General features: G+C 37.9%; 1 pseudogene; it reads left to right on the plus strand.

Annotated features, from left to right (window-relative positions):
- The first annotated feature begins 10,972 nt into the window (after positions 1-10,972).
- On the plus strand, positions 10,973-12,740 carry LOC149560076 (cytochrome P450 750A1 pseudogene; annotated as a pseudogene).
- Positions 12,741-15,065: the final 2,325 nt, after the last annotated feature.

A 15,065-nucleotide genomic window follows, 5' to 3' on the forward strand; every position in this document is an offset into this window, starting at 1 on the left:
TGACTAACTGAAGTAAGCATCACACATCACAAAATAGCATAACAATGTTCAATGTATCCAATAATGTTCTGACCTAACAAGCATGAGTATCAAAATAACAATGTATCATAGGTGCTAGGATGGGTCGGGGTGAGGCCTCACATCCTCCCCCACTAGGCATGAACTTCCTCCTGGAGTTCATCAAAAAGATAAGGGTAATGTGCTCCCATCTGTGCTGCATCCTCCCAAGAAGCTATAACCTCATCATAGCAATCCCACTGGACTCTAACCTGGTCCAGCTCTCGGCCTCGAAGTGCTAGGGTCCGTTGGGGAATAATACAGATGGGCTGAAGCGCTAACTGGTCGTCCGACTCCACCTGCAAGGCATCCCAATCTATAATATGAGACTAATCATAAATATATCCTCTTAGTATAGAAATGTGAAACACATCATGGATGCGTGACAGGCTAGGTGGCAGGGCTAAACGGTAGGCAACTGGTCCTATTCTCTCTAGGATCTCTAACAGTCCCACAAACTGGGGCACCAACTTAGAGCCCTTTTTGAATCGAATCGGACTCTTATGTGGCCGCACCCTCAAGAAAACTCTATCACCAACCTGATAATCCTGATCCATCCTCTTCGCATTTGCATACTTCTTCTGTCGATCTTGTGCCTCTCTCAAGCATTGTCTAATCAGAGTCACCTGCTGCTCCATCTCCTTAACCAACTGAGGGCCAATAGATACTTGGTCCTCGATCCTGTCCCAACTCAACGGCGTCCTACAAGGTCTTCCATACAAGGTCTTCCATACAAGGCCTCATAAGGCGGCATACCTATGGAAGAATGGTGTCCATTGTTATAGGAAAACTTGACAAGATGTAGGTATTCCTCCTACTTGACCTGATGGTCCATCACATACATACACAACATGTCCTCCAAAACTTGATTCACTCGCTCGATTTTCCCATCGGTCTGAGGGTGGTACGTTGTACTAAAATATAGCTTAGTGCCCAATGCCAACTGCAACTCTCTCCAAAAAGATGAGATGAACAATGAGTCCCTATCAGAGATGATCTTATGGGGAACGCCATGAAGTCTAACAATATCTCATAGAAACACCTGCGCTATGTTCTGTGCTGTATATGTAGTACGCACAGGGGAGAAGTGGGCAACCTTGGTCAACGTGTCAACTATCACCAAGATGGCATCATGGTGATGAGACGACAAGGAGAGACCAACAATAAAGTCCATAGATATAACATCCCACTTCCATTCAGCAATCTCGTGAGGCTGAAAGAGCCCACCGGGATGTTGATGTTCTGCCTTGACCCTTTAACACTCGAGGCATCTCACAACTATGTTAGCAATCTGCACTCTCATGCCTGGTCAGTGATATAAAATGCCTCAAATCTGCATGTAACTTCTTAACACTGGGGTGCGCTGCATAAGGTTCTCTGTGAGCCTCCAGTATAATGAACTCGTGTAGTCCCCCAGTGAGGGGTACATACATACATCCTCTATGGCGCAAGAGTCCATCGAAATCCAAAGAATACTCTAAAAACTTCCCTTCTAAGGGTCTCTGAGAACACACCACCTGGCTAACCTCTGTATAAAGCTCATCTGCTGGCAAGTGCTGAAGAATCTTTTCTCTCAAATCAGTACAAGTAGTCATAGATGATAACTCATAGCGCCTTCTACTTAAGGCATCTGCAACTACATTCTCCTTCCCCTTGATGTAATGAACATCAAAATTGTACTCACAAAGGAACTCCATCCACCTTCTCTGCCTAGCATTAAGGTTCGACTGGGTGAATATGTACCGTAAGCTCTGGTGGTCGGAATGAAGCTCAAATCTATGACCCAATAGGAAGTGTCGCCACCTCACTAAGTCATGAACTACTACCGCAAGCTCTAGGTCATGAGTGGGGTAGTTGAGCTCATGAGTCTTCAACTTCCTAGACTCAAAAGAAATGGGTTGGTCCTCCTGTATAAGGACTGCCCCTATGTCGTCCAAGGATGCATCAGTGCACACTATGAAGTCCACGGATGGATTTGGTACTGCAAGAATCGGTGCACTCGTGAGGGCTCCCTTAAGCTCTTGAAAAGCTCTATCACACTTCTCTGTCCACTCATACTTCTTTCCCTTCCTCTAAAGATATGTGATGGGATGTGCTAATCTGGAGAATCCTGCAATGAAGCGTCAATAATACCCTGCTAATCCCATAAAGCTCCTCACCTCAATGACACTGGTGGGTGCCAGCCAATCCATGATGGCCCTAATCTTTGATGGGTCTACTGAGACTCCATCGCCTAATATGACATGACCCAAATAACGTATCTCAAGTCTGAAGAATGCACACTTTGACAAGCTACCAAACAATTGGTTCTCCCTCAATTTCTGCAATACCTATCTCAAGTGCTCTTCGTGCTCCTACTCATTATGAGAATATATCGAGATGTCATCCAAGAAAATGACCACAAACTTATCCAAAAAGGTACGAAATACTCCATTCATGAGGCTCATGAATACAGCTAGAGCATTCGTGAGGCCAAATGGTACCACAGTGAACTCGTAGTGGCCATACCTAGTACGAAATGTAGTATTAGGAATATCACTATCCACAATCCTCAACTGATGATAGCTTGATTTGAGATCAATCTTCAAAAATACTCGAGCGCCCTGCAACTGATCAAAGAGGTCATCAATCCTAGGAAGAGGGTATCGGTTCTTGATGGTTACTTTGTTCAATTGTCGATAATCAATACACAACCTAAGTGATCCATCCTTCTTCTTAACGAAGATCACTGGTGCGCCCCAAGGTGACACACTAGGTCGAATATGCCCCTTCTCTAAGAGTTCCTCCAACTGAACCTTAAGTTCACTGAGCTCATGGGTAGTCATCCTGTATGGTGCTCTCGACACTGGCTCTGCTCCTGGCACGAGATCAATATGGAAATCCATTGCTCTAGGTGGAGGCCTACCAGGAAGCTCTGAAGGAAAGACATCTGCAAACTCCTGCAATATAGGAAAATCATCAAGGGATGGCTCCCCCTCAGGATCTTCCTCCCTGTCACTGATGGTGATAGTGAACAACTGACATCCCTTCTGCATGCACCGTCTAAGCTGCATAGCAGAAATCATACGAAGGGATATGGGTCTCTTAACCCCAAGGATCACTCTAGAGGTACCATACTCATCCACACATTCCACTCTCTTTTGTCAATAGTCCATCTTGGCGATGTGGCCATATAGCCAGTCCATGCCAAGAACAACATCATAAGAACCTAGAGGGGTAATACGTAGATCAGACATCATGGACATGTCTCCAATCTGAATCAGGCAACTATGCACCATGGAACTGACTGACACTCTGGATCCTAAGGCTAACTCTACCTCCCAGCTGACATCTTGACTAACTGCCACTAGCCCACAACGCTCCACGACGAAAGGAGATATAAATGAATCAGTAGCTCTAGAATCAAATAAAATAGTAACAATGCTACCTTGTATACTACCTGTAGCCTCAATAACCGTGGCCTGATGCTCGGCCTGGCAGCTGTCAACCGCTGCAAAAACTCTGTGAGATCTGCCTACATCGCCAACTGTCGGCTCTAAAAAAATCCCTCTCTAACCACTAGAGGATTGTCCCTGAGAACACTCCCTAGCAATATGCCCCATGCCACCGCAAGTGTAACATGGACCTCATGTATAGGATCGAGCACCTTGTGATCCAGACTGTTGTGGGCCTCTTAACCTGCTAGATCCACTAAATCCACCCCTAGAAGACTCTTGTGTCTTCGCTGGCTGTGATGGTGGGACCTGTACTCTCTGATCCTGCCTCGGAACCTGTGAATGCCACTGCTTGGGCTTGGAGCCCTGATAACCCTGTGAGGGTTTGTGTTGCTGCTGTTGGGGTTTCTGTTGCTGAGGCTGTTGGCCCTTAGAGGACCCTACTGTGTAGTTCTGATTCCCTTTCCAAGGGAGTCTCTACTGTGTAGGGTTTCAATTCTGAGACCGATCCCGCGACTTCTGTCTACCCCGAGTGTCCTCTGCCACTAGTGCCATCTCAACAACCTATCTGAAGGTGGTAGGAAAGGCCATGCGAACTGGACCCTGAAGTGAGAAGTTTAGGCCCATGATAAATCGGTGCACTCGCAGTTTCTCATCCTTCATGTACTGGACATAAGGAAGGAGCTCGAGAAACTTGCTCTCATACTGGGCCACGGTGAGACCCCTTTGATGTAGTGAATGAAATTCCTCTATCTGCTTCTGCCTAAAATGCTCAGATAGGTACCTCTCCCTGAACGTCTCTAGGAATGACTCCCAAGTGAGGGTATCCATGCTCACCCCTTCAATGGTCTCCTCCTGATGCCACCAATTGGAGGCATCACCTCTCAACTGATGAACTGCTAGTCGTGCCTTTAGATTACTCCCATACAAACGTAATCCAAAGCATCATTGTAGACTCTGTAGCCATGCCTCTGCTACTGTCCCCTCAGTGGAACCATTAAATAAAGGTGGTCCGAGTCGAATCAACTCTCTAATATCATCTCTTATATCCCTAGGAGGTCTGTCATGTGGTGTTACTCTCTGGTGTATTGATTCTTCCTCGTGCTCATCCTGTCCCTCTAACTGTCTTGGTGGGGGACTCCTAGTCCTCTCTTGGACTCTGGGTCCGCCTCCTCCGGGTCCCTCTACTTCCACAACTGGAATCTGCTGACCTGGTTGAACTACTGGTACTACCCTCTCCTGAACTACACCAATCAAGGTCTGAAGTGCATCTATAATGTCCTGGTTCAACTTTGGTGCTGGTGGAAACAGAGGTGGTGGTGAAGGTGGAGGTCCATCCTACTGTCCTGCTCTACCACCTCTCACCCTACGACCTCTACCTCATTGGTTGCTCCGTGTAACAGGAGGAATCCTTCACAATTAAAGTTTTTAGTTAAGTTTAGAACCATAATGGTTTTAGGTTCCTAGTGTTGAAACACCAGCTCTAATACCAAAATGTCATGCCCAAAAGTAAGGGCAAAAACACACAATTTTTTTTTGAACTATTTAAGATGATAGGGTCGACAAATGTTCATAGGAATAACTAAGATTAAATAAGACAACATGGTCGAAAAGGTTTAAGGGGTTTTACTATAATGGAACTAATCGTGATCAAAAGTTACAACCTTAAGGATGGTCTAATTAGCTAGGTCCTTTTTATTAAATTGATGGCTGGAACGTCATCATAGTTTTAATCCTTTACTATAGGCTTAATGTCATTAATTAACTCCTTTCAACTTCATTCTAATCTACGTTTTAAAGCTTTAGTCCAAAATCTATACTAGCCTTAGAATTCCCTCCAACATACTTATACAATCTAACTAATTAATTTAGTGTTTGCTATAAAATTGATGACTAGAAAATTTTCAAATAAATCTACAAGTTACTAAACTTTATTCAAACTTTATTTTAATCTAAGGCACAATATAGGAATGTCAACATTACAATAAATCTAACTAATTCAAAAAATAGTATCAACTAGTTATAAAACATTGAACCTATTTTAATTAAATTGTCCCAATATCAACTTAAACTTCTAAATTGGAACTTATAATAATCTACATTTAAATTTCTATTCCCTACTAACTTTGTTATAACATTAAGGTTAATGCTTAACTATCCACCTAAGCATATATGCAACACATAAGATCTTAAATTAACCAAGCTCGTAAAAAAAACAATTTAAATGCTCCCTAAACTCATAATCTAATTAACAAATTAATAAGAATCTAATCTAATCTAACCATAAAATCTACCCACAAAATAATGATAACAACTACTACTCATATTTTACACTTAAAGTAAAAACCTTCAAACACTTATCAATTAACTAACATTAATTTCTATTAACTCAATTTAACAAATCTAATACTAAATTAAATTACAATGAAATCTAAGCCATCTTAATTCTAAAACTTCCATAATACTAAGCTGAATAACAACCTACCTCCAATACTTAACTTATTAACTTAACATAATATACTGTCATAATTAACAACTAACCTTAAAAAGAACTATAAAAATGGCAAAACATACTAACCTAAATCATAACTAACAATATAATAAAAAAAATCAATTGTTAAAACCATAAACTAACCTAAATCTACCAACACCTAACACCTAATCCTAGTGGGCATGCCTCCACATAAAACTACGCTCACAGGGATGGCGTGATGCCCCAGGTTTGCGTACTGTAGACTTGGCTCCCTGCCCTTGCGTGAGGGAGATCCCAAGCCAAGGGAAGCATGCTTGGGAGTAAGGCACGTAGAGGTGAGTAGATGTGCCCAGTCTGAATACAATCTTTCTTTTTTTTTTAAAAAAAGACTTGCCTCACTGCGAAGGATGACAAGACATTGTCATGAGTGGCAAGTACGATGGCGGGTGGAAGAAGAGCCCACAACCAGCCTTAAATAGGAAGGTGAGAAACAATAGTAAGAGGTGTGGGGAAATTTAGTAGGTGATCTTTCTCTCTATATTTAACTTAAATTTATTATAAGGGTTGTCATGGAGTCTTACGCAAGTACCTAGCTTCTTGTCACAAGAAGATTTAATGCAAAAGTTTTATTGGTGGAAGGATGTCAATGAGATTGCAATAAATATTTTAATTTTAAATGCACTAGATTATATATATATATATATATATATATATATATATATATATATATATATATATATATATATATATATATATATATATATATATATATATATATATATATATACTTTGTAAAGATTTAATAATGATGTTTAGTTGAAATTCAAAAGAATAATACAGAGAATATTCTCTGTTACTAGGGGAAATTAGAATTTCTTCCATACATTTTCTAGAGGGCCTTTTTAGACCTGGAAGTGCACATTTGTTTTTTTTTTTTTGAAAGCCAATTTTGACTAAGTGTTGGCATGTTTTCTTGCTAAATTTCTTTGATATGCAAGATGAATTTAAACATCTCTAGAGGCAATATGGAGCTATAATCCTCTGGATCAAATTGATACAAAAGCATGCAAGGATTATAATCCTCTTAATCATATTGGTTTTGTTCTTTATGAAACTTAACAAGGAATTATGATTCTATATTCAGAATTCAAAAGGGTGATGAATCATTCTTACCAAATTTAGTTGTATTACTAATAAAGCTTAACAATGTATGTGATAACTTGGTGATCACAATGTAGGATTATTATTACATGCTATTGTTCAAAACAATTGAAATGAAACTTCAACACATCCATTTTCCTTTCATTATCATAATTGAAACTCAGAATTTCCCAATTTAAGACATTAACTTTCATTCTAATTTTCTCACATACATATGCCAAAGTTTGAAAACACATAAGAGCATTGCAAGAAGAATTTCATAATCTTTTTCTTTCCTCTATTAATCATCCTGGTTCAAGGCTCCATCGGGAAAGAACTAGTAAGAAAACCCGATATCTTTGCCACTACATCAAATTCAATTACGATTTACATGATGTTACAATTCATTGAGTTTTCATCAAGGATTCCACAAAAGAACTTTTATCAAATGTCTTCATTGCATCAAGGATAAACATGGAAGCGACAAGAACCAACATGGAGATAACATCACAAGGAGATAAGCAAATTGAACAAGCATTTCCACCGGGTTGCACAATAGGTCCAACAATGGACCAATATAAGGGAAAGGTGGATTTTCTCAATAGGAGAAGCAAATCACCATACCTTCACTTAGCCCTTTCGGGGCTAACACATCAAGAATTTTCATTCTTTTTCAAGGCCCTTTCGAGGCTATATCCACAAGAATTTTCATTCTTTACCACATTCAAGAATTCTCAATAACAACAAGGTATAGGATGACAAGTAGGGGCCCATACACCCTACCCTTTTCTCCCTCCTCTCTCCATGAGAGGAGACTCTACACTATTGAGGTCCAACTAATGCCCTTTCCCCAAGCATGGCCACTTCTTCCCTATGCAAGGGTGAGTGTTGCCAAATACATCCCCATGAAAATCTCTCAAAAAAATCAACACACCAAGAAGGCATAGAATAACATCAAAGAAAACAAGGTAAAATCCCTCCCAATACCACCCTCAACACACAAGCAAGGAATGCATTTCTACACAATGTCTCCAACATGATTCAACAAGATTCCAAAACATGAACACACCCAAGAACCATTCATGGAGTGAAGAACTCCTACCTTCATAAAAGAGTTATGGCAATGGTAGTTTGAGAAGAGCTTCCCTTTTCTCCTTCCTCAATCTTCAAGGCTTCCTCCAAAACTAGAGGATTGGGTGACAAAAACTCAAGTTTCCTCCAAAAGCCTCTAAGTATGGTCTCTAACCCCACTAAGCTTCAAGTAACTCAAGATGGAGGTTTGGTTTCACTAACCCAAGTAAAGAGCAACCCATTTTCGAAATCAGCCTATAATAGGGTTTTTAAGAGACCCTAAGAGTCGACCTAGGAGGCTAATGGGTTGGAAAGTACCCCCACCCATACCCTTACCCATAGGGGTACTTAAATTTAATGCTTCTAAGCCTTTAAAGGCTTATTAGGAATAATTACAAGTTAGTAGAATAGTAAGATCAAATTACAACCTTTAAAGAATTACAATATGAATTAGCACAAAATTAACAAGAAATTTAACTCCTTTTCTTCCATTGGGTTATCTTGGCTAATTTTCTTGCACACTCATTGCACACATCAGTAGGTCCAAAAAAAAAAATCACGTACATAATGTGAATATCATGCTAAAGGAAATTATATATATAATTTAAAGCATCTACTTCTTAATAATTAGTTGTTTATCTAATTCTACTCATATTTCTAGCCTTTCGACTTGCATAACCAAATGTGTTAGCTTGCATACATTTTCTTTCATCATTATACATATTTATAAGCATTAAATGGCAAAAATCAACTAACTGAAGTAAGCATCACAAATCACAAAATAGCATAACAATGTTCAATGTATCCAATAATGTTCTGACATAACAAGCATGAGTATCAAAATAACAATGTATCATAGGTGCTGGGATGGGTCGGGGTGAGGCCTCACAACATGTTGGGACAATTATTTTGTTTGATATTGTAGAACTCTAGGATCATTGAACTCAAATAGTAAGAGGTTGCTTTGAAAAGCTTTTACCAAGATTTAAAAAAATTATTTTTTAATAATAATGAAAATAACATTGACAACATTATTCGCTATGAGAAGATTAATAAAAAACAATAGCTATGAAAAGATAAATTATACAGAGGAGCAATAAAAGCATGATTATTTGTAGGCTCTCCAAACAATTAGATTCGTTGAAAGGCATACACATTCATTCCCCTTAAAGAGTAGGAGTTTTTATAACTCTTAAGCTATGTACTAGTTAAATATTATCATCTGATTTATGTGCTAATAATTTAAGACCCTTCAAAATTTTATTTAGCAATAAAAATAATTAACAACATCTAGAAATTAATTCAAAGCATTTATTTATGTTTGATTTATTGATGATTAATTTGATATAATTCATTTTGGCTAGAAAATACAATAGTGTTTCTCAACATTCAGTTGATGTATTTAAAAGTAATTATCATCATTATTGAAAAAACCATAGGTTTCTTCAATTTATATCCCAATGGTCGATTGATATATCAATGTGTGTGTAAAAATTTGCAGGTCTATAAATAAAAATAATGCTTACCTAGATTGATATGTGTAATAATATATCAAAATATTAGACTTGTCTAATTTTATGACATGTCTATCTCCTAACAATTTATAACTTTGCAACATTTAAACAATTCAATGTATGTTTGAATATCTTGAAGACAGAATACTTTTTATCAAATCATTACATAATATTATTTTAACAAAAAATTATCTTCTCACAACTTATAGTATTTCAACATTTGAAAATATCTACATAATGTTTGATTTGCATTAGATATCATTTTCTAGCTTGTCTCCTCAAACAAACGCAAAATATTTTATACCAAAAAATAAAATAACAAAAGGTCACTCATTTTCTTTCTTAGTAACCATAACTTTGTGATAGATACTCATAATAGTTATTATTAAATCATTAGATTGGACATGTGCATTTCTTGCTATTGCATGTAAATTCTTTACATTTAAAATGTCTACTTTATGTTATTCAATGGCAAATAAAAGTAATAACTTAGAGTCTTCTATTGTTTCTCTCAATGACAAAATGTATCTGATTGATATGTGTACTAGTTTTAATCAGAATAGTTTAATATAATTATAAGAAATATTGATTTTCTAAAAACTTATAATTTTATATCTTCAAATAAAAATAATTATTGAAACATTGTCTACTAGCAAACCTGTTCAATTGATATGTATAATAGTTTTAATCAATTATTAAATTGATATAATTTTAAAACATATCTATCTTGATTTTACAATGTTTGAAATATCTACTTTAGGCTTCAATATCAAGATTCTTTTTCAAACATTTTCTTAATCAATGTAAAGTTTTGTAGAGATAAATTAGAATCAACTATTAACTGATTCGATTGATATATTGAATGGTTTTTATCAAATGTAATACGCATTTAACCTCTACGGACTTTTTGATTTTTCAACGTTTTAAGAAGTGTGAAGATTTATCTTTGAATGATTCGGACATTTCTGAGATATATTAGAATTATTTGCAGAAGTATCTTCTTCATGTTTGTTGTTATTGCGTATTGCATACTCGGAAGTATTGTTCGTAAGCTATCCGAATTTGCCATATTCGCTTGACAAATAACATATTGAATTCAGCGTCTACACTCAAACATTGGCATTGTATAACGTAATTCCTTGAATAGATATACAGGGCCCGCAAACTTTGACTATTGACTATGCCGAGCAATAGAGGTATCTCTCCCTATATATAAATAGAAGCCCACGAGCAGAGGAGTATTCAAAGAAGTTTGTGTGTGTGTCTGCTAAGTACATTTCACAATGGCACCGTCCTTTGAATTTCTCGGAGTGAGGGCCGAACAACTTTGTGGCCAAATGACTGCTCTAGGTTTGGCATGTAGTTCGTGTGGGTACTATTAAAGCAGTTGAAGAGGAATCCTAAGTTACCTCCTGGGCCAAGCCCATTGCCTATCATAGGAAACATCCATCAGCTTGGGAAGCTTCCCCACCGTAGTTTTCATGAGCTCTCAAAGAAGTATGGGCCTGTGATGTACTTGAGACTGGGTTTTCTGCCCTGCGTGGTGGTCTCTTATTCTGAGATGGCCAGGGAGTTTCTGAAGACACACGATTTATCGTTCGCCAACAGACCCTCTACTGCTGCTGGAAAACATATCGGTTACAACAACAAGAACATGGGCTTGGCTTCTTATGGTCCTTACTGGAGACACGTGAGGAAGGTCTGCGTCATGGAGTTGAACAGTGCGAAGAGAGTTGAGTCCTTTCGGTCCCTCAGAGCAGAGGAGGTTTCTCTCGCTATGAAATCTATGTGGGAGAAGAGCAAGCAGGGGACTGTTTCTCTGAATGTCAGCAAGTCTCTGCTGGATATCACCTCGGCCATTATTTGGAGGATGCTGACTGGGACGAGATTCGACGTTGATGATGTGACTGGGAAAGGGGGCGAACTCAAAGACATGGTGAGGGAGATTATCAGCACCCTTTCTGCTGTTAACATTGGGGACTTCTTTCCTTCCATAGATTGGATGGACCTGCAAGGCCTCAAGAAACGCATGGTGAATGCCCACAACTTCTTCGACAGGATTCTTGGGAGGATTATAGACGAACATATTGAGCACAAGAGAAGGGCTCTGGAGGAGAAGGAGGAGTGGAGTAAGGACATTCTGGATGTGCTGCTCGACTTAGAAGAATCCCAGTCTCTCGACGTGGAGTTCACTAAAGATAATATCAAGGCAGTCCTCTTCGTACGTCGCTTTCACTACCCTCTCTCTCTTGATCTTTGCTCGATTCTGTTTTAGGGTAGAAGTTTTGTAAAATAGTTTGTCTAGATAAGATTATGATCTCAACCCAATTGGAGAATAGAAAAAAGAGATCATATTGTTAAGGTCAAGAATCGAGTGAATATTCATTTTAATTGTAGTTCCTTAGATTTGTTTGTTCTTCTAACAATTTATTCCTACAATATATGTTTGAACAGGATCTGTTCATTGGTGGGATGGAGACAACAGCAACTAGCATGGAACGGGCAATTACTGTACTGCTCAGGCATCCCCGGGTGGCCAAGAAACTGCAGGTGGAAATTGACTCTATTGTAGGGGATGAGCGCATGGTAACTGAATCTGACCTTCCCAACATGCACTACATGCAATGCGTGATTAAAGAGTCGTTGAGGCTGTACATGCCAGGACCATTGTTGCTCTCCAACTAGAATAGCGAAGCTGTGACTGTAGGACCACAGGGCTATGTCATACCAAAGAAAACAAAGCTTTTTGTGAATGTGTGGGAAGATCCGAAGGAGTTCAAGCCCGAGAGATTCGAGTGCAACAAGAACTTTGAGTACCAAGGGCAGGAGTACGATATGCTGCCGTTTGGGACAGGGAGGAGGGGCTGCCCGGGTGGGCACATTGCAATCGGGCAGATGTCGTTTGTTTTGGCTCAGTTCTGGCACTGCTTTGAGTGGAGGCTCGAAGGCGATCCTGCTGACTTGGATATGGAAGAAGAGTTCGGAGTCACCGTGTCAAGGAATAACCATCTCTTTGCCATTCCTTCCTTGAAACTGACCGCAAGGTTCTAGCCTAGTCTTTCTTTAATAAGAAATGTATTGTTTTATTCGTGATAGCTCCTGCTGTCCAACCACCTGATAATATATGCTTTGAAATTTCACATCTCCTCCATGTATCTCTAGTTACTTTTGTAATGGGGTATGTTAAATTCCTTTCCTACAGAATTCCCCATCTCTCTTAAATGTGTCCAACACCTTGTCAAGTGCTGCAATGATAATCTCTCCATTGCTAGAAAAAATAACTCCACACATATGATTCTACATCTTCTTCAAGTATAACTAATACATTTTCAAGTGTGCAAAAAAATCTTCATCATTGCTATTTGAATGGAAAAATGTAGTTTCACATCTCCCATTTTCTTTACCAATACAAAATAAGGTCTTTTACTTGCAATGAATCCCCCTTGAAGAAGAAGCTAACTTGGAATGATAGGCATTCTTCTTCTTCTATTGCCCCCAATTTTTTATGATCATATTAGTCTTTGCACTCTAAAAATTAGTATCAAAGGAAATAACAAAATGCCTTGACCTAAATTCTCATATTCTTCCGCTCAATGAGATTCCCATATGCTCTATGCTCAAATTGGAATCGACCTACTTTAATACAATAGAAAATCAATCTATAGGTCAAAATTTTCATCTTGTCTTGTTAGACATACATTTATAACAGCTCCAAATATTAGATTTCTATTAAGATTAACAAGCTCATTTATCATTTAGTAATAGCATTCACCTCAAACAAAAGCAATGTCTATTAAGGTGGCTGAATTCAATTGTAACAAGCATCTCTCACCCTTTTCACCCTAGGTGTAATGCCTGTTTTAATCAATAATAAGTACCCAACATTTGACATAACAACACTCACACAGCAACAAATTCAACATCCAACATTACAATATTTGTCAAAGAATGTCATTAGACAAATTAAAAGCTTGTATAACTAGTGTAGATATGAAATAATAATTTTTAAATCTCATTTGAAATTACAAAGGCAGTATCCACGTTACTTGTCAAAGTAGAAACTCCTATCCCCATGTGTGTCCAACCCACTTCAATATTATCCAATCCGCTTCAATTATTTATATTGCCTCATATTAAAAATGTTCACCTATTGAGGCTAAAAATGTCTTTATCCCAAGGTTAAAGTAAGAAAACTATGGGTTAATATTAACAAAAAAAATGACTTTAAACATTCATAGCACAAAAAAAAATCCCAATAACCTATAACCTATGTGTGGCTAGCCATTGCATCTATTTTATTTAGCCACTCACCATTCAAATCCAATCAACAACTGTATACATCTTGTTTGTCCTTTCATGTATCTTACAGTGGTAAGTCACAAGAAATTACAAGTACATCCATCCTACATCGCAGTGACTTTAAATTGGACCAGCGAAATGGCAAATTAGATCAAGCATTCAGATATTGAACAATTTTAATGATCGTATAATAATAATCAAATGATCCAATGCACGAGCAGATTGCTGCACATGATGCTCAGAGACCTGGACAAATAAAAAAATTAGATGGAGCCAATCAGACAAAGTTGCATCATTATTATGAAAGTTCGAGAGTATGATTACAATTTGGTTCAATAGCTTATAACTGTACTCATGAAATTTTAATCAGGATTGGATTCAAGTACCCATATAGATGATGAGAACATGGAGAGTCCCTTTGACATTCATCAAACACGGTTGGAAAGTAGCTGAAGGAAAATCATAAACCATGCGTTCTAAATAAGTTTTACTCCGCTTAGATGAAAAGGTGATGAATATGTGTAATGATCACAACACACCTTCTATGGATTTAATTTTTATGTGATATTTATTGAATTATGAAATGTTATTGAGGAAATTTATAGTATAATAATCAAATTGAACAATTATGATTCTAGAGATGCATGCATGTGTGCGATTAGATTTCTGAAAAGATCGCATCCGCAAGAGAACTAAATATATTGGTATCACTTCAGCGCTAGCATCGGGTTTCTATCATAGGATCAATCCTAATAGTAAGAATGTCAGGGGCATCATGATCCAATAAGAAAGAAGATCTCGCTCATTTTGGACGAGAGGTTATTGTATGCTATCGGCTATGTACTGATTGGTTATGTATAGGAAATTATATAATTTAAAAAATACAGAAAACTATAACTAGTATTTGCATTTTTGAAGGATGCAAGGGTTAAGCTAATAGTCTTGTATACTTTTGATTCTATTTTACATAGTTATTAATAAATTCTCCTTGGTCTATTTTCCTATCCTCATCTTCATATGGCTATAAACACTCATTTCTCGCTTTTGAGCTTTCTTTTATCACACCCCTCTTTACAA

The sequence above is a fragment of the Cupressus sempervirens genome, chromosome 4 (assembly GCF_028749045.1).
Source record: "Cupressus sempervirens isolate cs-2001-9-10 chromosome 4, ASM2874904v1, whole genome shotgun sequence".
Lineage (NCBI taxonomy): Eukaryota > Viridiplantae > Streptophyta > Pinopsida > Cupressales > Cupressaceae > Cupressus > Cupressus sempervirens.